Source organism: Microcaecilia unicolor, unplaced genomic scaffold (assembly GCF_901765095.1).
Source record: "Microcaecilia unicolor unplaced genomic scaffold, aMicUni1.1, whole genome shotgun sequence".
Lineage (NCBI taxonomy): Eukaryota > Metazoa > Chordata > Amphibia > Gymnophiona > Siphonopidae > Microcaecilia > Microcaecilia unicolor.
The window spans coordinates 3,316,386-3,343,276 of NW_021963345.1; positions in this window are offsets into that span (position 1 = coordinate 3,316,386).

The window sequence follows — 26,891 nt, forward strand, 5'->3', positions numbered from 1 at the left end:
GAAAAAGAAGGTTATTACTTTATCTGCTTCCAGAGGTACGGTTCTCAATAAAAAGGAAATTGGCAATTGTAGCTAGTCTTATCTGAACATAGCTCTGAAATAATAGCAACCTGAATTTCTTTAGTTCTGATTTACCAGTCAGTTATGTTATGCAAGGGTTAATCTCTAAACCCTATTGAGAACCAGAAATGCTGGAACTCTATACAATAATATATCTTAAAACTATAAATCTTTAAGAAGCAGGGAAGGAAGTTTGAAAGTTGTAGATAAGACGTGAAAGGGAAAATTAAAACAGTTAATTCATTATTACGGAACACATCGCCAATAGAGAACTAGGAAGTGAACATCAGCACTAGTTATTTTAAACAACGTCATAAATAAACAGTGTTTTAGATGGCATATAATATAGAACCTTTCATAGGAAATATCTGAAATAATTATGCAATTTTCAATGAACACATACACAGACGCACACCTATAAAATTAAAACTAAAAAGTGCTTGCATTTCTAGTGAAAGCAATTTACCAGAAGTCAAAAACAATCAGGTATTTAACATCTCGTCACAAATCAAACAAACATTGCTTAAATGAAATAATATACAATCCTGAAAAAAAAACAAAAACACTCCTTTGAGATTTACTACCACTGCAGTTGATAGGCAATCTCGCAGAGTAACCTTAAAGCACTAATTTAAAACTAAAGAAATGATTCCTTAATAACTAGCTGATTTAATATATGCCATTTATCACAGGACACACAGGAACATATAGACATAAAATTAAAACAGTAACCTAACCCTGATAAGTAGAAAACTCAAAGTTCAGAAGAGGAAGCAAAATATTTCTAAATGTAGTTCAAAACCAATCATTTGAATTTTGCACAGTTAAGGAATTGTTTAGGCTTTCAAAACAAAAAATATGAAAATAAATATTCCAGTAGCCAATCACAAGTCACAGCACACAGACAGAAAAGGAAAACCACACTCATACACATAGAAAGTTATTGTCCCACATACAGAGGTGTCCCTGTGTATTGAGGACAAAATCTTAATCCTAAATTTGGTAAAATAAAACATTTAAATTAGAGCTAATCCAACAGGCCATGAAAGTATACAAAGGCAATCTTAATAGTAACACATAAAATAAATGAAAATATACTCACGATTCATGCAATGTAATCTCCAGCGCAGAAAATCAATTGAGAAAGAGGACAGTTGGTGGGATCACTATGCCCTTCCGAACTCTCGGTGGCATAGGGAGGTCAACCGCAAAATAGAAAGGTTTGTTTCGGACGGAAAGTCCTTACCAGAGATCTGAATAGATGTCAGATCACCAGTATCTGGTGTTGGGTGCGGAAAGGAAGATATGATATAATGGGTAGTGAACAACATCACCCAATATGTATAATAACGGGACCTAGTGAGCAAGTGGTCTACAAATAAGCTTTAGACCAGTAATTTGCTATAGAAAAATGAACTAGATTAGTAATATATATATTGACCAGACCTAGAACCTGGTACAAGGTCAGTGGTTCAAAAGGCAGCTTCAGAGATAACAAGGAGATCTAGAAATGATAATGGGCTAACAGTTTACAAAAACATGCAATGATTATTCTGATAGTAAAACATGCAGAGACATAACACAATCATACTCAAACATCTATTAATGTGCTCCAACAAAGGGACCCGAAATAAAAATTACTAATTGGCGGGAAGCTCAACGCTTTTAACGCAGGTCAAATTAACAGACAAATGACAGTCACAAAGAGGAAAGGAGGAAAGGAAAGGAGAGTTTAAGAAAAAAAAAGTACAAAAAGTGAATGGTGTCAGCTATTATGTATCTATACTACTCTACCCCTAATTAATGAAAACCACTCCCCAGAGTGTGCTTCTAAAAGCATAAAGAAACCCGGTTTCCCTGCCTGCCAAGAGCTATCCAGGTTACTTGGCCATGAGCTCCAGCCCATGATAGAGCCCCCAAAAAGGGACATTGCAAACACTCCCAAAAAGAACTCAAAAAACAAGCGAATAAGGTCTCATGAGTCGAAGAGCAGCGGTCCAATGGGTTTCCGCTGATTATTGAACTTCTCGTGTACGATTGAACTTCTCGTGTACGACTAATCACCCCAAAGGACCTGTAGTTTGAGAACTTCTCGTGTACAACAACCCACTCAAAATTTTGAGGTTAGGAAACATCTCGTATATGACTAACCAGTCTAGAACGTTGAAAAGTTAGGAAAACTTCTCGTATAAAACTAACCCTCCAAGAATATTGAATGCCCGAGTCAACCTGTACACAATCTCAACCAATGTCTTAGACGTCTCTTTATTGCCACGGCGATCATGTATACCAGCAACTCCTATGTGGGCAATAATACCGAATCCGCAGGCCACTCCGAAAATGGAATGGAAGTCTGCTCCTACAAATTGAGATACCGTCATCCATTGAAGGATCACCTCCAATGGGTGTAAGCCCCAGGCATCGATATCAAACCCAATGGTTATAGCGTGACACTGGTATATAAGAAAATAAAAATAAAAAAAAAATAGAAATAAAAATATAGCATATCCCAGGGAAGAGCCCCTGAAACAAACTACAAAGATAGTAAAGATAAAATAGATATAATAAAAAAAGGAAATTAAAAGAAAGATTTGTAACACTGAACATATGTAAGCTCTTGGGGGATGGTACCATAAAAGAGTCACTAGACAATAGATTTTCTATTAAATAATTCATAAGAAGGGAACTCAAAAGGCATTAAAATAAAACAGCCGACAGTAAGGAAGCCCGCAAAACCAGGACAATACAATACAAAATAAAATCATTCACACTGTTGTACTGCATAAAAATGCATTAAAGTCTGAAACAAGAGTGACACACGCAAAATAGGAGAGTAGGTGGGACTTGGAGGGAGAAAAAAATGATTTTGATGGACAAGCAGAGCAAACCAATGGACAAACGACTTCGTATGTTCCCCATATCAGAGGAAAAAAAAACTGTACAACAAAATTGGAATATCAAGTAAATGAACAAAAAAAAACCCTGGAAAAACAGACTGTAAATCATTATTATGGAACTTGCAATATTACACTGCAGAAACAAAAGCCATTCTAGACAAACAACAAACCAGCGCTGCCACCGCAAAAATGAAACCGAAAGCATTCAAAACACTGCTGTTCATGGAAGAGAACACATACAAAAAAGCTAGAGAACCGGCAACTGAATTATCAAAAGACAAGTGATTTAAAAGAAATATGTACCATTACATAGGAATATCATTATGCATGCTGAGAAAATGTGCCATAAAACAAGGTTAAACTTGCAGAAAACTGAATCAAACTTGCATCCTGAAAAATTACGGGCAGGCAGTTCTACAGGAAATAAGTGGATATTAATCATGTCGTTCAGAAACAATGCCGTAAGCTAGATTCCGGAGTCAAAAAAAAACATACAAAGTCATGTTATCATGAAACTACATAACGGGTTATCACGTCAATTATCCCCTCACAGCTAAACAAATGCAGCATATGTTTGTCCTAATCCAAAAACGGACACACACAATTACTGTTAAAAATATCAATTCTAAATATAATAACAATAATCTACGGAGGGCCACACATTTAAATGTTACTACTTTTGATATGAGGGGCAATTGGAAGGAGGAAAATAAATAAATTATGTAAGAGGAGAGCATCAGAGAGGAGGGCCGTGAGGTGTATCCCAAGTATGGAGCGTCAAAGTGAGAGCCCAAAGCATATCCAAGACATAAATAAGGAAAATAAATGACAAATCTTAAGCATTATTAATTAAAAATATAACATTGTCCCAAAACAAATTGTAAATTAAAAGGGTGTGATAACAGCTACTAGGTCAAGTACAAATTTAAAATTACAACTGTAAGAGGAGAAGAAAAAGCATTAATCAGACCGGAAGATGGCCGTATAGTTTGACAGCCAGCCATAAGTTACAGAATAAAGCACTGACAATACATGAAGGAGAAGAGCATGCTTCTGAAGTCCAGATAGCTTAGAAAAACAAGTCACAGAGCCAGGGGACAGGAGAATGCTATATAAAGGACAAGAGACCTTTTGCAAGGAGAAAGTATAGGTGGGAGTGAGATAAATTTAACAGTCTTACAGCCAAGGCTGTGACAGGAAAGAGGGGTACAGAAAAAAGTGGCATATTCACTCAGAGAAGCAGTAACAACGAGAGCTTAAGGCAAAATAAAAAGGTAGAAGACTTGGAGCGTAATAACAGTTTCATATATAGTGAGTATGACAGAAAGGTGCCGAAAGTGGCAGAGACGGGGTCTATACAGCGAAAATTAAACCCGGAAACATCTAAAGTGGCTTCGGGGAACAGAGACAGAATACAGACCGGGACTTCAAAAGTGGAGAGTTATAATATCATGAAAGTTTCAGACGGGGGGTTTCCAAAGCAGGCATAGAAATAAATGTGGTTTATCAAGTATAAAGCTGTATGACAGGAAGGAAGGGGGGGGGGGGAAGGAGTTATCAGAGCGGAAGATGGTTACAGCGTACGAACGGACAGCAAGCTCTCAAGGCATGAGACGCACTTGCAAAATAGAGACACCGGTTAACAATACTTAGAACTGGCAACAGACCTGTCATAGGGAATATTTATAATCAACGAAATAACTAACAAGATAATATGGCAGAGAAATCACTGACGGAGAAGAGAACATAACCTTACTGACAGATAGCCTATATATAAGAGCAGGGAACAGTGGCCAGAAACAGAATCAGAGAGACATGCAAGGTAGAGGTTAAGTACCTCTCAGAGGTTTAAGTACCACACAGAGGAAATGAGCACAGATCTCTTGGAGGGCAGGGAAGGGACACTCCCTCCGTCCGAGATCTAAAAGCAGAAGTGTAGAAACAGAGCAGGAAGTGGGGGCTCTGTGGGCTGTCAGTTTGGAAGAGTAGTTCAGAAAACACACAAACCAGAATGATTTTAAAGGAGAGATATAGGATTTCAGGGAACTGCAGTGAATAGGAGCTCAGACAAAAGTAGGAACACAAGATCTACAGGTAGGGATGGAGGGAAACATAACGGGGATCAACTTCAACATACACTGAATAGCCTAAAAAGACAGGAGAAGCTTCGCTCAAGGGAGGTCAGAGACTTAAGACACGAAATGTCAAGGCGTTAGGCTAAGAATAGCCAGCATGAGACCGCTAATGACAATCGTGGCGAAACGAGAAAAAACAGCCAGCATCTGCTAGGCGTGGTCTCCCAGCCTAGAACCTAGATGCCACTCGTACCCTTGCACACACCAAGCGCTCGAAAGGGACAGTGTATAGGAGATGAATAAAAGAAGAGATATAAGGGCACTTATCACATAATAATCGTTAGACAGACTGTTGAATAAAAGCATAAAAATGTTGAATAAAAGCATAAAAGAATAGAAGTGGAAAGCTTCAAAGAACATGCAGAGCAAGCTGTTTCAACACTAAATCTCCTGAGACATGAGGCCCACATCAGCCAAAGGCAGGCTCCAGAAAGTCTGTGGGATAATGGGAACCAGATGCAGCATATGTTCTGCTGTAGGATTTATGGTATGGTACAGCCTGCAAGCACGTGATATCAGGAGAAGATTATAAGGAGAGTGGAACAAAGAAATAAGTAAGCATTTTGAATTTTTCTTTGTCTGTATATAGCATCCTGATTTCTTTGCTGTACATTGCTTTGTTTTAATCATTCATTCTGACTTGTATATTGCTTATCAAGAAATGCTTCCTGAATATGATTGGTATTCAGTTCATAAACTACTTTTTATATTAAATATGAAATTAGTCTAGCCTTTTCTTCAAGACTCACAAAAGGACAGGAACAGAAAAACAAAAGCGCAGACGGAGAAAGCGATAAGGGAACAGAGGAAGAAAGCAGAAAAACAGAATAGTACCAGAGGAAGGGGTTAGAAAAGGAGCGGACTGAATACCAGTTCCCAGTACCCCTCAAGTGGGCACTTTTCACCAGGGTATATGCCAGTCCAGTGAAATAAAGGCAGAAGAATAGCGTTAGTAGACATACATAAGAGTAATGATACAGTACTCTGTTACCTGATTGTGCATGTATCCACAATCCTGGTGACGGGTGAGAGAAGACAATGATTTATGAAAGACCACACATGCTCCAGAAGTTAGGCGTATAGCCCGCATTAAGACCTTGCTGGTGCCATGTGGACGAACTCTGAGCGTACCAATCCCCGAAAAGGTTTGGAAGTTTTAGGAGGTAAGAAAGACCGGCACCAAGGTACCTTAGGAGAACATGATATAAAAAGTAACAGATAAGAATAGAGACAGATATAACATCACCCGCAGTGGACCATACCGTACCAAAGCACCAGAAATCAGAGACACGCTGGGACAGCTGCATTCTGTATAATTATACTACAGCAAGAGGCCCTCACTGGATGCCCACCGGAAGGGTGGAAGGCCAGATTTTAGGACTAAGGCTGTAAAAATACCAGCTTGGTTTAAAAATCTATGACTGGCTGAGCAAGGACATGCTTTTCCTGTAAGTTAATATGTGTCCCCGCTTGGGATCCATCCACTGGAATAGTGGTGGGTCAATTTACATACCTTAAACAGCTTAAACTGCTAAAAGGCACTGACTAGGCCTCATTAGAATTTAGTGTGACATTCAAAAGCAGTGCAAAAGCCAAGATCAAGGAATTGATGGCTAAAATCCTAAGTCAGATCACAAGATGATATAAGACAGAGATGTCCATGTTTGGATGTTTGGATGTCCGTATCTAGGGAAGTGTTTACAAAAAGGGAGCTGTCCAAGAGAGGAGGGAGACTTTCCTGTGAGCAGGGTCTTGCTTAAGAAGCGAGCTAAAGACAAAACCATGTTAGCAAGATAGAAGCTACTCATTAGCATGAGCCAATCAGTGACAACCATGACATTAGCATAGATCCAATCAGGTATATCTACTGTCATATTATCCATATCCTGAAGGCACTTATAAAAATCAGGGTATTTCCTGGTTTGAGTTAGAGAGACAAGGGTTGGCACTCTCTCTCCAAGGGAAACCAATGTGTCCAACAAAATTGACAAATTTCCTAGTTGCTTTCCCTTGTAAAACCTCCAATTGGTAAAAGAAATTATAAAACATTAGCAAATAATTAACACCTGTTTGTAGCTTATTATATTCCTATAATTAATTGATTGTACATGCCTGTTGTCAATCACTGATTTGACTTATACCTTAGCAAATAAACTCCTCATTCAAAATGATGATTTGTGGGCTTCACTTAATGATCAAAGGCTGTAAGTATAAATGCATTGTATAACTTGTAATCTAAATCCAGTTTGTTATAAGGCTGGTATCTTTTCCTTAGACCTAACGTCTCCCTTAGAGGCAATAACTCCTTGATTACCCCAGTACTAGTGTTATTTAGAGATGGAGTCAGATTAAGGTCACTCTAGCCTTCTTGGGGGGGGCTCGGGACCCCCCAATTCTAGACATTGGTGACCCTCCGTTCGATTTGAACACGCCACCAGAATTTTTGTCAAAGTGGGGTTACTTATAGTTCTTGACTAAAATTCTGTTGTTTTATCTTCCAATTGATTGCTGTCCCTCATAAAGATCCAGAATTTCCTCCCCGGTGTTTCATACCCCTTATTACAGCATTCTGCTTTCTCTCTCTAAGCTTTCACTCCTTCCTGTGGTTAAGCCACTGTCAATTTCCCTTCCGTTATACTTTCCTATCGCAGTCAGTGAATTCTGTCCGTCCTTTCGTATACTCAGTTCTTTTCTCCCTGTTCTCCTGTCCCTCTTCCTCTTATGTTCATTCTCGTTATGTTCTTCTCCATCCCTGGCCGTTTTGATTGTGGTCCTACTCTGGTCTGTGATACTCAAGGTAGTTCTCTATAATCTTCTATCTCTCCCTTCCAATCATTCTGGTTTGTGTGGTATCTGTCTTATGCTTCAACACTGACAGGCTTGCCCCCACCTCTGTTCCTGCTCCCTCAGATGCTCACTCTCGCCTATTCTGTTTCTGGCCACTGTTGATTTCTCCCCATCCCTGTTAGAAACTGTCCTGATGTGTTGTTGTGCACGATTTATTGTTTAAATCTTCTTTCTAGTTGTGCGTTGGCTTCACATTTAAAACTGCGTAGTAAGTCTTGCTTCCTTATCTTTCTGTTACTGCCAGACTTTATGGGCACTCTTTCTCCGCCCCCCCTTCCTTCCTGTCATACAGCTTTCATAGCATAATTTTTGGCTGAATTTATAAACTGCTGTTTTATTTTTGCTTTCTAAAACTGTTTCTGAGACTTTCAGAATTAAGATGCTTTATTTGGCAATCTAATCTGTTGCCCGGTTTCGTTAAAACTCAGAGACAGGGTTTTTTTTTTGTTTGTTTTATGCTGCAAGAGACAGTTTGGTAGATCTTATCGTGTTCCACAATGTGGTTATGAAGTTTCAAAGGTTTGATTAATACAGGAGTTCACGATACTAAATCTTATCTCTATTTCTCCTGCGTAGTCCCTTTCCTTTTTTTACTGCGACATTTTTTTCACTTCCCCTTTTCTCGCTTGGGCGTAAACTTTTTTCCTGTTGTACTCCTGTACAGACTGTTTCTAAGATGCTCATTATTGCTTGGCAACAGTTTCCGGTGCTTATTTCCTGTTTCACTGAATCTATTGCCAGTCTGTCAGCCTGATTTCAATTTCTCCCTTACATTCTATTTTTCAAGTGGGTAGAGCCCCTGCTATTGCTGCACGTATTTTATGGTTTCTGCATTTATCCCTTAGCTGGTGATTGTTTTAGCAGTTTTTTCAGCAGGTGCCTAGCCGTCCTTCTCTTACTTACTCTCCTCCAGCACTGCCCCTCCCTTTCTTGATGGTTGCTCTGTCTCAGTCTCTAGTGGTTTTGCACTTTTTTTCCCCCTTGCTATCCTTTATATTAGCTTAAATAAGACTTGCTCACCATGCTGTTACAGGGCTTTCAAAATTTATTTTGTGTATATTTCATGGACTGCTTATTGATTGATATGTTAAATCCATTTCTCTGAGCTATCTGCCAGCGTTAAGTTTAGCTCAGCCTTATACAACTGCTTACTTATTGGTTCGCTACGGTTGTCTGTCAATATTTTTAATCCCACCCACTTCCCTTTTTAGGCATGATACTTTTCTTTCAGACTTTCGTGCTTGAATTGCAGTGCTCATTTTTGTATTTTGATTTGTGGCTGAAACTACACAACTTTTTACTTGTTTATTTCTAATTAAATTGTCTTCTTCACTCCTGACATAACTGAACGAATGAATTTGTACTGTTTGCTTTTGCATTATAGGCTTCTTCACTGTCAGCTGTTCCGTTCTAATGCTTTTGAGTTTCCTTCTCCTGGTTTGTTGAGTGGAAAATATATTGTCTAGTGAATGATGAACGTGGAATTTTTCACATTTTTTGTCCTGACTAAGGTGTTCCAACTAAAGGCTCTTTTTATGACTGTGCCTTCCCCGAAGAGCTTACATTTGTTTTGTTTTGCTTTGGAATATTTTGTTTTTTCTCTATTTTTCTACCACTTCTATAGTAATTTTCAGGGGCTTTTCCCCGGGACATACTATACTTTTATTGTTTTCTTATATACTAGTGTCACGCTATAATCATTGGGTTCGATACCGATGCCTGGGGCTTACATCCATCAAAGGTTACCCTTAAATGGATGACGGTATCTCAATTAGTAGAAGCAGACTTCCATTCCATTTTCGGAGTGGCCTGCGGATTCGGCATTATTGCCCACATATGCGTTACCTAGTACAGATGAGCGTGGGTGCAATATAGAGACGTCTGACGCATTTCGTTGCGAGTTTGCACAAGTTAACGAGGGCTTCTCAATATTTTTGAACTGTTAGTGGTAGACGAGCAAACTCCTAACTTTTTCAATGTTTTAGGAAGGTTAGTAGTAGAAGAGCAGACTCCTAACCAGGTTAGTGGTAGAAGAGATGACTCCTGACCATAAATTTTTGCTTGGTTTATAAGGTTCATTGTGGAGGTTAGTTGTAGAAGAGTAAAACTCCTAATCAGCGGAAACTCTGTGGACCGCTGCTCCTTGATTCATGATACCTTGTTCGCTGGTTTCTTGAGTTCTTTTGGGAGTGTTTGCGATATCCCTTTTTGGGGATTCTACCATGGGTTGGAACCCATGGCCAATAGTAGCAGGAATAACTCTTGGCAGGCATTAGCAGCAGAGAACACTCCTGTCTTTAGAAGCACACTCTGGGGAGTAGTTTTTATTAATTTGGGGTAGAGTAGTATAAATATATAATAGCTGACACTACGTATTTATTTACTTTTGTACTGTCTCTCTAGGCATATTTCTGTTTACAGTTTTTGTCTTGCTTTCTCCTAATGTCACTTGTGGTCAAAGCGTGGAACTGTCCGCCAATTAGTAATTTTTATTTTAGGTCCCTATGTTGGAGTACATTAGCAGATGCATGAGTATGAATGTGTTATGTCTCTGCATGTTCTACTATCAGAATAATCATCGCATGTTTTTGTACACTGTTAGCACATTATCATTTCAAGATCTCCCTGTTATCTCTGAAGCTGCTCTTTGAACCACTGACCTTGTACCAGGTTCTAGGTCTGGTCAATATATATATTATTACAATAGTTCATTTTTTTCTATAGCATGTTACAGGTCTGAAGCTCATTTGTAGACCACTTGCTCACTAGGTCCCGTGGTTATACATATTGGGTGATGTTGTTCACTACCCATTATGTCATATCTTCCGCAACCAACACCAGATACTGGTGATCTGACATCTATTCAGATCTCTGGTAAGGACTTTCTGGAACAAACCTTTCTATTTTGCGGTTGACCTCCCTATGCCACCGAGAGTTCAGAAGGGCATAGTGATCCCGCCAACTGTTCTCTTTCTCAATTGATTTTCTGCGCTGGAGATTACATTGTATGAATCGTGAGTATATTTTCATTTATTGTATGTGTTACTATTAAGCTTGCCGTTGTATACTTTCATGGCATGTTGGATTAGCTCTAATTTGAATGTTTTATTTTACCAAATTTAGGATTAAGATTTTGTCCTCAATACACAGGGACGCCTCTGTATGTGGGACAATAACTGTGTCTGTGTATGACTGTGGTTTTCCTTTTCTGTTTGTGTGCTGTGACTTGTGATTGGCTACTGGAATATTTATTTTTATATTTTTTTTTCCTTTTGAAACCCTATACAATTCCTTAACTGTGCACAATTCCAATGATTGCTTTTGAACTACATTAAAAAATATCTTGCTTCCTCTTCTGAGCTTTAAGTTTTCTACATATCAGGATTAGGTTACAGTTTTAATTTCACGTCTATATGTTCCTGTGTGTCCTGTGATAGATGGCATATATTAAACCAGTTAATTATTAAGGAAACATTTCTTTAGTTTTAAATTTGTGCTTTAAGGTTACTCTGCGAGATTACCTATCAACTGCAGTGGTAGTAAATCTCAAAGGAGTGTTTTTTTCCAGGATTGTATATTATTTCATTTAAGCAATGTTTGTTTGATTTGTGACGTGATGTTAAATACCTGATTGTTTTTGACTTCTGGTAAATTGCTTTCACTAGAAATGCAAGCACTTTTTAGTTTTAATTTTATAGGTGTGCGTCCGTGTATGTGTTCTTTGAAAATTACATAATTGTTTCAGATATTTCCTATGAAAGGTTCTATATTATATGCCATCTAAAACACTGTTTCTTTGTGATGTTGGTTAAAATAACTAGTGCTGATGTTCACTTCCTGGTTCTCTATTGGGGATGTGTTCCGTAATAATGTATTAAGTGTTTTAATTTTTCTTTTCACGTCTTATCTACTACTCTCAAACTTCCTTCCCTGCCTCTTAAAGATTTATAGTTTTAAGATATATTATTGTATAGAGTTTCAGCATTTTTGGTTCTCAAACCCCAAATGGCACAGTTAAATTTCGTTTCCGGATTCCATAATACTACGGTGCCTGCCTTATTATGTATGCAATAGGGTTCGGAGATTAACCCTTGCATAACATAATTAACTAGTAAATCTGAACTAAAGAAATTCAGGTTGCTATTATTTCAGAGCTATGTTCAGATAAGACTAGCTACAATTGCCAATTTCCTCTTCATTGAGAACCGTACCTCTGGTAGCAGATAAAGTAATAACCTTCTCCTCTTTTCCTCTCCTGAAGTATTAATTCTATGAAGACTAATTACACCAGCATGAAGTATTAATATAAAAACTTCAACTTACAGTTTTGGTCTGATGTATAGCCCTATTTTCAGTCACCATAATATCCAATGCTTGCAGTGAGCAGTAAACTCAAAATAAGCACAGGAAACACCGTTATTTCGTGATTTCCTTAGGACCGAATGACAGAGATTAACCCTTGTAGTTCTTATTTTCTCTTAAGTTCATTTTTACAAAAGCTTTGAACTCAGTATATGATACAGGAATTCATTACGTGTTTCAGATTTTTAATAACTAGATGGGTTTTTCTATGATTCTGTATTATCCTTGCTACTCTTTGTTTAGAATTCAATTTACAATATAGGCTTACAAGCTGTTCCATTTATCATATGAACATAGCCTACTGGTCAATTGTGTGCATTTATTGCATTATATCTTTAATTTTTTGAATTTTACTAAGACATGCTTCTACGTGTCTCCTGCTTATAAATTGGCTCCTCCTCTGTATTTAAAATATACTCTAAATTGTAAATTGATTCCTGGGAATATATAAGCTTATTTTTAGCTATCCCTCTGAATGTGAATCTTGATATGCTGTCATAATTTAGGGCCCAAATTGTGAAAGCATAGAAAGGATCAGTTTAAAATTTAATATAATTTTCATTTTCCAAATTGGCTGTGAACTATTACAGAGGACTATAGGTTATTGTCCTTCTCATTTGACCTATTTAAACCTTGTAAAGGTCACGTGAGGAGGCCTCATAGAAATATATAGTTTTTACATCTTTCTTTTCTGATATTGGCTTTTCTCTATCTCTTTAAATATCATATTAAGGGCTGTATTTTCCTGGAGCAGACTCTGACCACAATGTTTCCTCAGACTATGCTGACTTCCTGTGCCAGCAACATCTCATCTACAGAGAAAAATTGTTTTCTACTTGTAACTTATGATTTTATATATTGAAACTATGCTCCACATACTGGTGCACCAAGGAACTAACAATACATTCTTTGATTTTTTCTTTCTAATGATCCTGTGCTAAGATTTAAATACTAGGCATTACTTGTATGTCATCTCTATTTAATCAGTACTGTAGGTTGACTAAAGACTGCAAAACCAATTCCTGATCTACCACCTCTATTCCAGTTTAGTACTTCTACTGCAACTGACCTCTGGCAAGAAAAAGGAGCACCAACTTCTCCAATGAGAATTTTCTTTTGTCCAAATGAAGTCATTAATTTAGACCTTCTTGGTTATGCACTTAAATATTCTACTGTATTAAATATTTTTGCAGGCTCATCTTTTCCAAAACCTACATGACACTTTACATATGAGCTCTCTGTTACAACAGACAGCGACCGTGATTCCAGAAGATACTTCCAACCTGGACTAGTTATGAGTTTTAAATTTCTGCACATTAGTCTTCTGCTTTGATTATGACTATTTCCTAAGCTACCCTTCTTTCTGGATCATCTAACTCATAAGTCCTGCTGGCCTCCTGCAACTGAGGGCCCAACCCTTGGTGAATGTTAGTCATCGCAGGTGAAGATTCCATATCTATTGGCAATAGATTGCAACACATTGCCCTCCATACATCAATAACTTGAACATTTACCATCATCTCTAAATTTTAATTTTTACTCTTTTCTTTTGTTCCATATACTTAACCATTGTTATTTGATCATGTCTTCGTAATAATTACCAATCTGTCTCGCACATTATGCAAGCCAGAAGTGGGGATATATTATGCAAATCCCAATTCCAAATCCCAATTGCAAATCCCAATTCCAAATCCCAATTCCCAATCCTTACCTATTTATGTAAATTGGTTTCCCTTTTGTTTTTGCACTTAATTAGCACTGTTTTCTCCATGTTTACATTGTCTTTCATTTCTCTTGACATTTATTCAATTCACACTGATTATGCCCACCAAGATATGGCAATGTATCATTCAGGCATACAGTCATTTTGCTTATTCCTTTGCTAAACTCTGACTCTTGAAGGACTAATTATGATTGTGCATGCCTAGAATAAAGACTTGGAAAGATCCAAGTTTGTACACCACAAGTACGTCTTCAAGATCTATCCAGGCCCAAATGATGTTAGATCCCCCAAGATTGTGGCAATAACCTTTACACCTTGCAAACTACTGGATCACAAGTTTTGGGTCCATGTGAAAGATATACGGGTTTACTCAGCCGTAGAACCAGATGTTACCAGCCTACCCATCTCAAGACCAGCCACTTCCTTCAGCAGGCCAGCCTGAAAACCCAGCCCTGTTAGATCTTCCAGATCTCCGTCCAGATTCTTCAGTGCTTCCACCGCCTCAACCATGAACGATGAAAGAGACTTTAGAACTGATACTTAATTTGAGAATTACTGTTGCCGTTTATGGACATTATAGATTCATATTTTGTTTTATTTTCAGTTTAGCAGTAATCCTGTCTATATAATGAAAAGGTTTTATTTTTATTTTCCTAATATTTCCTGTATTGTTCTGATTGTTTTTCTAAGAGTTTAATTTAAATTGAAGTTGATATTGCTCAGATACAAGGGTAACATCAAACCCTAATACTGGCTCTGATATCATAATGTAGGTGTAAACCCTGTTAGTATCAACCAGTTATGCAATTGTTTAACTTTGGTGTAGGCTTACTTAAGCTGCATGTCTTTCTGTAGGTTTGACTAAGCTCCAAGTGGGGTAACGGATATATAAAATGCTTCCCATACTTCCAGGTCATTATGCATATGTCAAGATACATGCATGACCTTTGTTAATATAAATTTTCCTAGGATTGACCCTTTTTGCTGTATGAGGCAACCTCATACTTGCTATCCACTTTTTAGTGCTCATGATTGGATGCTAATGATGAGTACTAGTAAGGTCCAGGAATTCCGATCTGTTTAAGGATTCTGAATACCGACAACCTAAAACAGCCTGCAATCTGAGTACTAACCATATATTTGTTGAGCCACCATAACAATGCTTAATCAAAACCACTATTCCTTCCGAGGACCACTGAGATACATACATTAGATTATCTCCCCATGTACTATGCAACAGATACAATAGAAGTCATAGAAAGACCTGAAAGTGTTTATTAGTACGATCCACCTTAAATTGCTATTACCCACATACCTATACTTCATGAGATTTTGTAGATGAACTAATGGATTTGTCCCATTCATAAAACCTCTCTCACTACAGGTTTGAGTAAGCCTCAAGAGGGGTAACATCAAGATTAAGGCCCAAGGGATTGGATAATATAAAGGGAATTCCATATGCCCAAATAATATATAACCTGAGAATGAAGTTTCCTATCTTGCACCATACCTTCTAGCAATTTGTAAGACCCAAACTCCCCCTCTCGTTTGATAGCTTGCCACCTTCTGGAATGGATGATGACGAGCTTGACGAGCTTTGTGTCACCCCTCCTCAGAGGGGGTGACAAGTGGGGAATGTATAATTATACTACAGCAAGAGGCCCTCACTGGATGCCCACCGGAAGGGTGGAAGGCCAGATTTTAGGACTAAGGCTGTAAAAATACCAGCTTGGTTTAAAAATCTATGACTGGCTGAGCAAGGACATGCTTTTCCTGTAAGTTAATATGTGTCCCCGCTTGGGATCCATCCACTGGAATAGTGGTGGGTCAATTTACATACCTTAAACAGCTTAAACTGCTAAAAGGCACTGACTAGGCCTCATTAGAATTTAGTGTGACATTCAAAAGCAGTGCAAAAGCCAAGATCAAGGAATTGATGGCTAAAATCCTAAGTCAGATCACAAGATGATATAAGACAGAGATGTCCATGTTTGGATGTTTGGATGTCCGTATCTAGGGAAGTGTTTACAAAAAGGGAGCTGTCCAAGAGAGGAGGGAGACTTTCCTGTGAGCAGGGTCTTGCTTAAGAAGCGAGCTAAAGACAAAACCATGTTAGCAAGATAGAAGCTACTCATTAGCATGAGCCAATCAGTGACAACCATGACATTAGCATAGATCCAATCAGGTATATCTACTGTCATATTATCCATATCCTGAAGGCACTTATAAAAATCAGGGTATTTCCTGGTTTGAGTTAGAGAGACAAGGGTTGGCACTCTCTCTCCAAGGGAAACCAATGTGTCCAACAAAATTGACAAATTTCCTAGTTGCTTTCCCTTGTAAAACCTCCAATTGGTAAAAGAAATTATAAAACATTAGCAAATAATTAACACCTGTTTGTAGCTTATTATATTCCTATAATTAATTGATTGTACATGCCTGTTGTCAATCACTGATTTGACTTATACCTTAGCAAATAAACTCCTCATTCCAAATGATGATTTGTGGGCTTCACTTAATGATCAAAGGCTGTAAGTATAAATGCATTGTATAACTTGTAATCTAAATCCAGTTTGTTATAAGGCTGGTATCTTTTCCTTAGACCTAACGTCTCCCTTAGAGGCAATAACTCCTTGATTACCCCAGTACTAGTGTTATTTAGAGATGGAGTCAGATTAAGGTCACTCTAGCCTTCTTGGGGGGGGCTCGGGACCCCCCAATTCTAGACAATTCAAAGGGAAAACAAAAACATAAGTTAATAACAACCGGCTGAAAAGGGACAGAGGTGGCAGGGACCATGTAAAAGCTGCGGCTTAAAGAAAAAAAACCCCACAGGAAGGTGTGGCGACAGACTACCAAGAATGAAGAGGGAAGGGAAGAAATTATTTCACATAAGTGTGTTTTTGAAAAAACCAACTATGGGGAGAATTAACATGTCAGCAAGGGGAAAGAGACCCGGGAAAATAGCAGTGCCAAGAAGGGGAGATAGGAATCAGAGAGAAGAAATAAAGCGCAGTCTTGGACGCAACGAAGAGGGGGAAAGAAAGCACAAGGCTTACATATTATCATTGACTGCGATAGGGAAGAATAACGGAAGTGGCTTAACCACAGGAAAGAGTGAAAGCTTAGAGAGAGAACAGCAGACTGCTATAATAAGGGACATGAGACATCGGGGAGGAAATTCTTGATCTTTAAATATTGAAAGACAAAAACGAGGAGAAGGACAGGAAAGGGTGGAACAGGGAATACCGAGCAGCGTACGGGAGTCACCAATGTTGAGAATAGAGGGTCCCGAGCCCCCCCAAGAAGGCTGGAGTGACCTTAAATCTGACTCCATCTCTAAATAGCACTAGTACTGGGGTAATCAAGGAGTTATTGCCTCTAAGGGAGACGTTAGATCTAAGGAAAGGATACCAGCCTTATGACAAACCGGATTGAGACTACAGGTTATACAATGCAGCGAATGATAGCCTGATGTAGCAAAAGCATTTATACTTACAGCCTTTCATCATTAAGTGAAGCCCACAAATCATCATTTGGAATGAAGAGTTTATTTGCAAATCAGACTTTAATCAGATACATTCATCAGACAAATTCTGGATTCAGCTGACTGGAGCTCTGCGTCCTAGATGCGTTGGGGAGAACCTACTACTACTACTATTTAACATTTCTAGAGCGCTACAAAGTGTACGCAGCGCTGTACAAACACAACGATCTATCTGATGCCCTTCCTTATATAGTATCTGGTCCTTTTTTCTCTAATATTGCCTAATCTATGAATCATACTTTGCTTTCCGGCCAGGTGTCCATCTGTACCATCTGTACCATCTCCTTTCCTGTTCTAGCTATTTTGAGAGATTGAGACATTTCCCTTTTTGTAAACATTTCCTTAGATACGGGTATCCAAACATCCAAACAAGAACAAAACAACTCTTGTTATGAAGATATCTAAATTTGGATATATCAGGTTCATATCATCTTGTGATCTGGGTGCCAACTTATTAAAAACATTCTCCGTGTTATGAACCAAACTTCTTATCATTTCTGTCTTTAATTTCTACATCATGTGTGTTACACTCAATTTGGAAGTTGCACCAGGTTTCATTAGAACTCACCAAGCAGTCCTTGCTCTTGCAGGCTCTCTGCTATAAGGCCATCATCTTGTTATCAGGCCTAGTCAGTGCTTTTCAGCTGTTTAAAGCTATGTAGCTTGGCCCACCACTATTCCAGTGGATAGGTCTTAAGCTAGAACACATATTAACTTGCAGGAAAAGCAAGTCCTTGCTCAGCCAGTCATAGATTTTTAAACCTAGCTGGTATTTTTACAGCCTGAGTCCTAAAATCTGGCCTTCCACCCTTCCGGTGGGCATCCAGTGAGGGCCTCTTGCTGTACTATAATTATACAGGAGGAACACGGGGAGGAATACCGGATGAAACTGAAAGAAGCCAAGAGAGAGGTACGTCTGGCGAAGGCGCAAGCGGAAGAACAAATGGCTAGAAATGTAAGGAGGGGAGACAAAAACTTCTTCAGGTATATTAGTGAAAGGAGAAAGACTACAAAGGGAATTGTGAGACTAAAAGATACAACGAAACGCTATGTAGAAAATGATGAAGAAAAAGCCAATTTGCTAAATAGATACTTTTGTTCTGTTTTCATTGAAGAAAATCCTGGGGAAGGACCGAGAGGGACAGGCAAAAGTACACCTGAGAATGAGGTGGATAGAGCACCGTTCACGGAAGAGAGTGTGTATCAACAACTTGGAAAGCTAAAGGTGGACAAAGCCATGGGACCGGACGGGATCCACCCCAGAATACTGAGGGAGCTCAGAGAGGTTCTGGCGGGTCCTCTTAAAGACTTGTTTAATAAATCCTTGGAGACGGGAGAGGTTCCGAGGGATTGGAGAACGGCGGAGGTGGTCCCTCTTCACAAAAGTGGTGATAGGGAAGAAGCTGGAAACTACAGGCCGGTAAGCCTCACTTCGGTTATTGGAAAAGTAATGGAAGCAATGCTGAAGGAAAGGATAGTGAATTTCCTGGAAGCCAATAAGTTGCAAGATCCGAGACAACATGGTTTCACCAAAGGGAAATCGTGCCAAACGAATCTCATTGAATTCTTTGATTGGGTGACAGGAGAATTAAATCAAGGACGTGCTATGGACGTAATCTACTTAGATTTCAGCAAGGCTTTTGACACGGTTCCCCACAGGAGGCTCTTAAATAAACTCGATGGGCTGAAGATAGGACCCGAAGTGGTAAACTGGATTAGGAACTGGTTGACGGGCACACGCCAGAGGGTTGTGGTGAATGGAGTTCGCTCAGAGGAGGGAAAGGTGAGTAGTGGAGTGCCTCAGGGATCGGTGCTGGGGCCGATTCTGTTCAATATCTCAGCAAAGTAAAGCAGGAATTAGAATGCACTTAAAGCAACTTCTAGGACTGCACAAAATCATACTGCACAGAATCATACCAAATTCTCACCACTGCCTCAAAGGATAATACCACCTAAGAATAGATGGTTCACAGTAGGCTCAGGCAGGCTTCGTTATGTGACACAGAAGCATCCGCCCTCACAAGTTTTGCCCCTACAGAATTCCTTTACTCCACTACAGCACTGTGATGCTCCTGAAAATAAAACTGAGGCGGAAGAGAAAGAAAAAGCAAAGAAGGTGGAACAAAAAGATATGAAGGTACCCAAAGAGAAAAGACACCCCCAAATCACTAAAACCAAAACACATACTTAGAAATGTAGATGGAAAGTGATGACCACAAATGCTCACAGTCTAAGCAATAAAGTTCATGACCTTCATGCCCTAATCTTGGAGGCAGATTGGACATAGTTGCAATCACAGAGACATGGCTCAATGGTTCCCATGAATAGGATGCAAACATACCAGGCTATAATCTTTTCAGGAAGGATAGAGAGGGGCGTAAAGGTGGAGGAGTAGCTCTGTATGTGAGAAATGATATCACAGCGACTGAAATGACAGGGAACTGGGGAAAGGAAGAAGCGATATGGATCACCTTAAAAAGAAAGGATAAAACCTCTGTCCATGTGGGTGTTGTCTACAGACCTCCGACACAATTGGAGGACCTAGATAAAGATCTGATCACTGATATTCAAAAGTTGGGGAAGAAAAGAGAGGTGCTGTTGTTGGGAGATTTCAATCTGCCGGATGTAGATTGGACAGTTCCGTCTGCGAAATTGGAAAGAAGTAGAGAGATCGTGGATGCTTTTCAAAGTGCTTTGCTCAGACAAATGGTGTCAGAACCCACGAGGGAGGGAGCGACGCTAGATCTGGTACTCACAAATGGGGATAATGTGTCAAATGTCCGAGTGGGTGCCCACCTGGGCAGCAGTGACCATCAAACGGTTTGGTTTGATATGACGGCTGAAGAGGAGGGTGGCCACTCAAAACTCAAAGTCCTGGATTTCAAACATGCTGACTTTAGTAAAATGGGGGAATACCTGAGGAAGGAGCTGATGGGATGGGAGGAAATACAAGAAGTGGAAGGACAGTGGTCCAGACTGAAAGAAGCTATAAATAGGGCCACGAACCTTTATGTAAGGAAAGTAAATAAAAGCAAGAGAAAAAGGAAACCGATATGGTTCTCCAAGCAAGTGGCTGAGAAAATAAAGGCTAAAGAGTTGGCATTTCAGAAATACAAAAAAACTCATGAAAAGGGACACGAGGAGGAATACCGGATGAAACTGAAAGAAGCCAAGAGAGAGATACGTCTGGCGAAAGCGCAAACGGAAGAACAAATGGCTAGAAATGTAAGGAGGGGTGGCAAAATTTTCTTCAGGTATATTAGTGAAAGGAGAATGACTAAAAAGGGAATTGTGAGACTAAAAGATACTGCGAACCGCTATGTGGATAATGATGAAGAAAAAGCAAATTTGCTAAATAGATACTTCTGTTCTGTTTTCACAGAAGAAAATCCTGGAGAAGGACCGTGATGGACTGCAAAAAGTACAAATGAGATTGAAGTGGATAGAGCACCGTTCACGGAAGGGAGTGTGTATGAACAACTTGAAAAGCTAAAGGTGGACAAAGCCATGGGGCCGGATGGGATCCACCCTAGGATATTGAGGGAGCTCAGAGAGGTTCTGGCGGGTCCTCTTAAAGATTTGTTTAATATATCCTTGCAGACAGGAAAGGTTTGGAGATCGGCGGATGTGGCCCCTCTTCACAAAAGTGGTGATAGGGAAGAAGCTGGAAACTACAGGCCGGTAAGCCTCACTTCGGTTATTGGAAAAGTAATGGAAGCGATGCTGAAGGAAAGGATAGTGAATTTCCTGGAAGCTAATAAGTTGCAAGATCCGAGACAACATGGATTTACCAAAGGGAAATCGTGCCAAACGAACCTCATTGAGTTCTTTGATTGGGTGACAGGAGAATTGAATCAGGGACGAGCTATGGACGTAATCTACTTAGATTTCAGCAAAGCTTTTGACACGGTTCCCCACAGGAGGCTCTTAAATAAACTGGAGGGGCTTAAGATAGGACCCGAAGTGGTGAACTGGATTAGGAACTGGTTGACGGACAGACGCCAGAGGGTGGTGGTGAATGGAATTCGCTCGGAGGAGCGAAAGGTAAGTAGTGGAGTGCCTCAAGGATCGGTGCTGGGGCCGATTCTGTTCAATATATTTGTGAGTGACATTGCCGAAGGGTTAGAAGGTAAAGTTTGCCTATTTGCGGATGATACTAAGATCTGTAACAGAGTGGACACCCCGGAGGGAGTGGAAAACATGAAAAAGGACCTACGGAAGCTAGAAGAATGGTCTAAGGTTTGGCAATTAAAATTCAATGCGAAGAAATGCAAAGTGATGCACTTAGGAAGTAGAAATCCACGGGAGACGTATGTGTTAGGCGGGGAGAGTCTGATAGGTACGGGCGGAGAGAGGGATCTTGGGGTGATAGTATCTGAGGATTTGAAGGCGACGAAACAGTGTGACAAGGCGGTGGCCGTAGCTAGAAGGTTGTTAGGCTGTATAGAGAGAGGTGTGACCAGAGAAGAAAGGGGGTGTTGATGCCCCTGTATAAGTCGTTGGTGAGGCCCCACCTGGAGTATTGTGTTCAGTTTTGGAGGCCGTATCTTGTTAAGGATGTAAAAAGAATTGAAGCGGTGCAAAGAAAAGCTACGAGAATGGTATGGGATTTGCGTTACAAGATGTATGAGGAGAGACTTGCTGAACTAAACATGTATACTCTGGAGGAAAGGAGAAACAGGGGTGATATGATACAGACGTTCAAATATTTGAAAGGTATTAATCCGCAAACGAACCTTTTCCGGAGATGGGAAGGTGGTAGAACGAGAGGACATGAAATGAGATTGAAGGGGGGCAGACTCAAGAAAAATGTCAGGAAGTATTTTTTCACGGAGAGAGTAGTGGATGCTTGGAATGCCCTCCCGCGGGAGGTGGTTGAAATGAAAACGGTAACGGAATTCAAACATGCGTGGGATAAGCATAAAGGAATCCTGTGCCGAAGGAATGGATCCTCAGGAGCTTAGTCAAGATCGGGAGGCGGGGCTGGTGGTTGGGAGGCGGGGATAGGGCTGGGCAGACTTATACGGTCTGTGCCAGAGCCGGTGGTGGGAAGCGGGACTGGTGGTTGTGAGGCGGGGATAGTGCTGGACAGACTTGTACGGTCTGTGCCAGAGCCGGTGGTTGGGAGGCAGGGCTGGTGGTGGGGAGGTGAGGATAGTGCTGGGCAGACTTATACGGTCTGTGCCTGTGCCAGAGCCGGTGGTTGGGAGGTGGGGCTGGTGGTTGGGAGGCGGGGATAGTGCTGGGCAGACTTATACGGTCTGTGCCCTGAAGAGCACAGGTACAAATCAAAGTAGGGTATACACAAAAAGCAGCAAATATGAGTTATCTTGTTGGGCAGACTGGATGGACCGTGCAGGTCTTTTTCTGCCGTCATCTACTATGTAATATATTTGTAAGTGACATTGCCGAAGGGTTAGAAGGTAAAGTTTGCCTTTTTGCGGATGACACCAAGATTTCCAACAGAGTGGACACCCCGGAGGGAGTGGAAAACATGAAAAAAGATCTGAAGAATCTAGAAGAATGGTCTAACATATGGCAATTAAAATTCAATGCGCAAAGTGATGCACTTAGGGAGTAGAAATCCAAGGGAGACGTATGTGTTAGGCGGGGAGAGTCTGATAGGCACGGACGGGGAGAGGGATCTTGGGGTGATAGTATCTGAGGACCTGAAGGCGACGAAACAGTGCGACAAGGCAGTGGCCGTAGCTAGAAGATTGCTAGGCTGTATAGAGAGAGGAGTGTCCAGCAGAAGAAAGGAAGTTTTAATGCCCCTGTATAAGACGTTGATGAGGCCCCACCTGGAGTATTGTGTTCAGTTTTGGAGGCCGTATCTTGCGAAGGATGTTAAAAAAATGGAAGCGGTGCAAAGAAAAGCTACGAGGATGGTATGGGATTTGCGTTCCAAGACGTATGAAGAGAGACTTGCTGACCTGAACATGTATACCCTGGAGGAAAGGAGGAACAGGGGTAATATGATACAGACGTTCAAATATTTGAAAGGTATTAATCCGCAAACGAATCTTTTCCGGAGATGGGAAGGCGGTAGAATGAGAGGACATGAAATGAGATTGAAGGGGGGCAGACTCAGGAAAGATGTCAGGAAGTATTTTTTCACGGAGAAGGTGGTGGACACTTGGAATGCCCTCCCGCGGGAGGTGGTGGAGATGAAAACGGAGTTCAAACATGCGTGGGATATGCATAAAGGAATCCTGTGCATAAGGAATGGATCCTCAGAAGCTTAGCTGAAATTGGGTGGCGGAGCAGGTGGGGGGAAAGAGGGGTTGGTGGTTGGGAGGCTAGAATAGGGGAGGGCAGACTTATACGGTCTGTACCAGAGCCGATGATGGGAGGCGGGACTGGTGGTTGGGAGGTGGGAAATACTGCTGGGCAGACTTATACGGTCTGTGCCCTGAAAAGGACAGGTACAAATTCAAGGTAAGGTATACACATATGAGTTTGTCTTGGGCAGACTGGATGGACCATGCAGGTCTTTTTCTGCCGTCATCTACTATGTTACTATAATTTGGAGAGGAAGGGTAGGAGGGAGATGGGGCGATAGTTGGAGGGACAGGTGGGGTCAAGTGAAGGTTTTTTGAGGAGAGGTGTGACAACAGCATGCTTGAAGGTGTCAGGGACAGTAGCGGTGGAGAGAGAGAGGTTGAGGATATGACAGATGGGGGGGGGGGGGTGATAGTAGGAGAGATGATGATAAGTAAGTTGGTTTGGATGGGGTCTGAGGAACAGGTGGTGCATTTCGAGGAGGAAAGAAGATGGGCGGTTTCCTCTTCGGTGATATCAGGAAAAGAGGAGAAGGAGGCCTGGGTTGATTGGTTGAGGGAGTGGGTGATAGGATGGAGAGGAGGAGAAGGTTTAGTGGTGAATTCGAGGTTGATCTTCTGGACCTTGTCACGGAAGTAGTCCGCTAGTGATTGAGGAGAGAGTGAGGGGGAGGGTGGGAGCGGAGGGCACTTTGAGGAGGGAGTTGAGGTTGGCGTTGTGGTTGAATAAGGTTCATGAGTTATAGACACATTGGGGAATCGTTGAGAGGAAGAGTTATGCAGTGTCCATTACAAGCTTTGGTTTCGTTGTGTTGCAGGGTTTTGGCACTTAAGTTGGGTCGGTAGGGTATGCTTTTTTGAACAGGTTGTTTTTTAGTGATTTCCAGACTTTTAGTTGGTGGTACGTTATTTTCACGGCTTTTGGTAGTGCGTTCCACAGTTGGATGCATAAGTTGATTTGTATTTGCAGAAGGAGCTGTACAAGAAGGTCATCAAGGAGATTCATGACATCCTCATGTCACGAGGTAAATGTGCCTGTGTGATACATGATACCGAGGACATACTTTGGAATCAGTGGTATAAAAATCACAGGTACCAGGTCCCATGGAAACCTGAAATTTAAAACCTGGCTTCTGACGCCATCCATAGGCTAATGTGAGGCCCCTCAGGATTCTGTTTGGTAGGTGCAACAACTCAAACCCTGATGTTGGTAATCGTGGCAGGTAAGAGTCTTGCACCCCAGAATTCAGGGAGGTCCAGAGAAACTAACCTCGCTGTACACTCTCAAAGAGATGTACAGGGGAAAAAAACTAAAGGACTATTCCTGAATTTGAGAGAACAAAATCACGACTTTCTTATCAATAAAATAACATTTATTTTCTTTCTTTAACAATCCAATAACTAATAGTCAATTCTATTTTAAATTGTACATTTAATGTTTCTGTTTCTTTTAGGTCTATTCTACTCCGGAGCACCTCCCTGCATAGACATCAGATAAGTATTCCCCCCTCTAACACCAAAAATTATACTCTTTAGTTCAAGTAAGTTGCAAAATGTCTCTATTAAAAAAAATGATACTTTGTGTGCAATTTTTGTATTTTTCAGGTCACGTGACAGCTGCACCACTAGGTAAGTTTGATGTTGTATGTTTGTTTGTCTGATGATTATATTCACCACAGCCGCCGCTGTTATGCTGGATATCTGTCTTGCGCTGGGGCCCGAAGTTCCAGATTTTCTGTGCACGTCTTTTCTTCACCTAAACCTAACACTTAACAACTGAAATAGAATAAAAACCCTAACTCCTTAACAAATCCCTTATCCCCACACTAGATGACTTTAACAATATAACATTTGGACATTCTAACTATATAAAAAAAAAATAACCAAACAACCCTTACCTAATTTTCCTAAACTCAAACTGTATTCCCTATTCTATAGAGCTTTCACATATATACACCACCCATCAATCATAAATGTACTTTCACTATAGATTAAACTCATTCATAAAACTACATCAAATTTTCCCAAACACTCTCCCACAGTAATCAATCACCCAATTATACTCTCTTACACTTAACTCACTCACTTCCAATTCTCCAAAATCACTCTTAAAGCACCAATATCAGCAGCTCACATAAAACACCTCCTTTCTCAGCCACCGTCTCCAACGCTCTCCCAACTGCCTTACTGAACATCTCCTAGGCAACCGTCCCTTGGCTTGGAATTCTAATCCCAGCCAGCCAATCGCAGAGCCTGCCCAACATTCCAAATCCTCCTGCTGACCAGCGGAATGTTGGGCAGCACTGCTAAATCTCCATCTTTATTGGAGAAATCCCATTGAAGTCAATGGGAATTTCTCCAATTAAATAAAATAATCATTAAATTTTCTTTAAAAAATGTCCAATTTTCCCAATTAATAAAACTTCTAATTCCCTATCCAACTATGGTTTTAAAATTTAAAAATACCAAATTTCAACCCCCGCCCCAAAATAACCTTCCCAAACTTCCCAAAAATATTTCCAAAAAATACAAAACCACTTTCAAAAATTCCAAAACCATTCCCCGGACCCGCTGCGTCGAATTTAAAAAATTAACTCTTTCCTAACCCTATTAAACCCACGCCCATCAAAAACCCCTATTTAAAAATTAAAATTCAAAAACTGACTCACCACAAAAATTCTAAAAAATTCCCCGAGCACAAAACCGAAATCAGAATTTAAATAACTTTAACCCTTTATTTTTTAAAAATAAAAGAATGCATTTACACAATTTAAAATTAAACTAATAAAATTTTTTAATAAAAACCTCCTTACCTTGAAGATGATTTTCTCCACACATGTAGACTGCCATCCGTTTCGATCCCGGACGTCCACCAACGAAAACGGAGTTAAAAACAAAAAAGGCTCCGAAGCCGGCCCGAAATTTAGGCCCCGGCTTCGGCCTACACGAAGAAAACGCGTCCCCGATATGTGCATGAGGCGCGCCGCCTCATGCACACGCGCACCGACGCCATGCTCAGCCGGCCATGCTCTTCTTTCT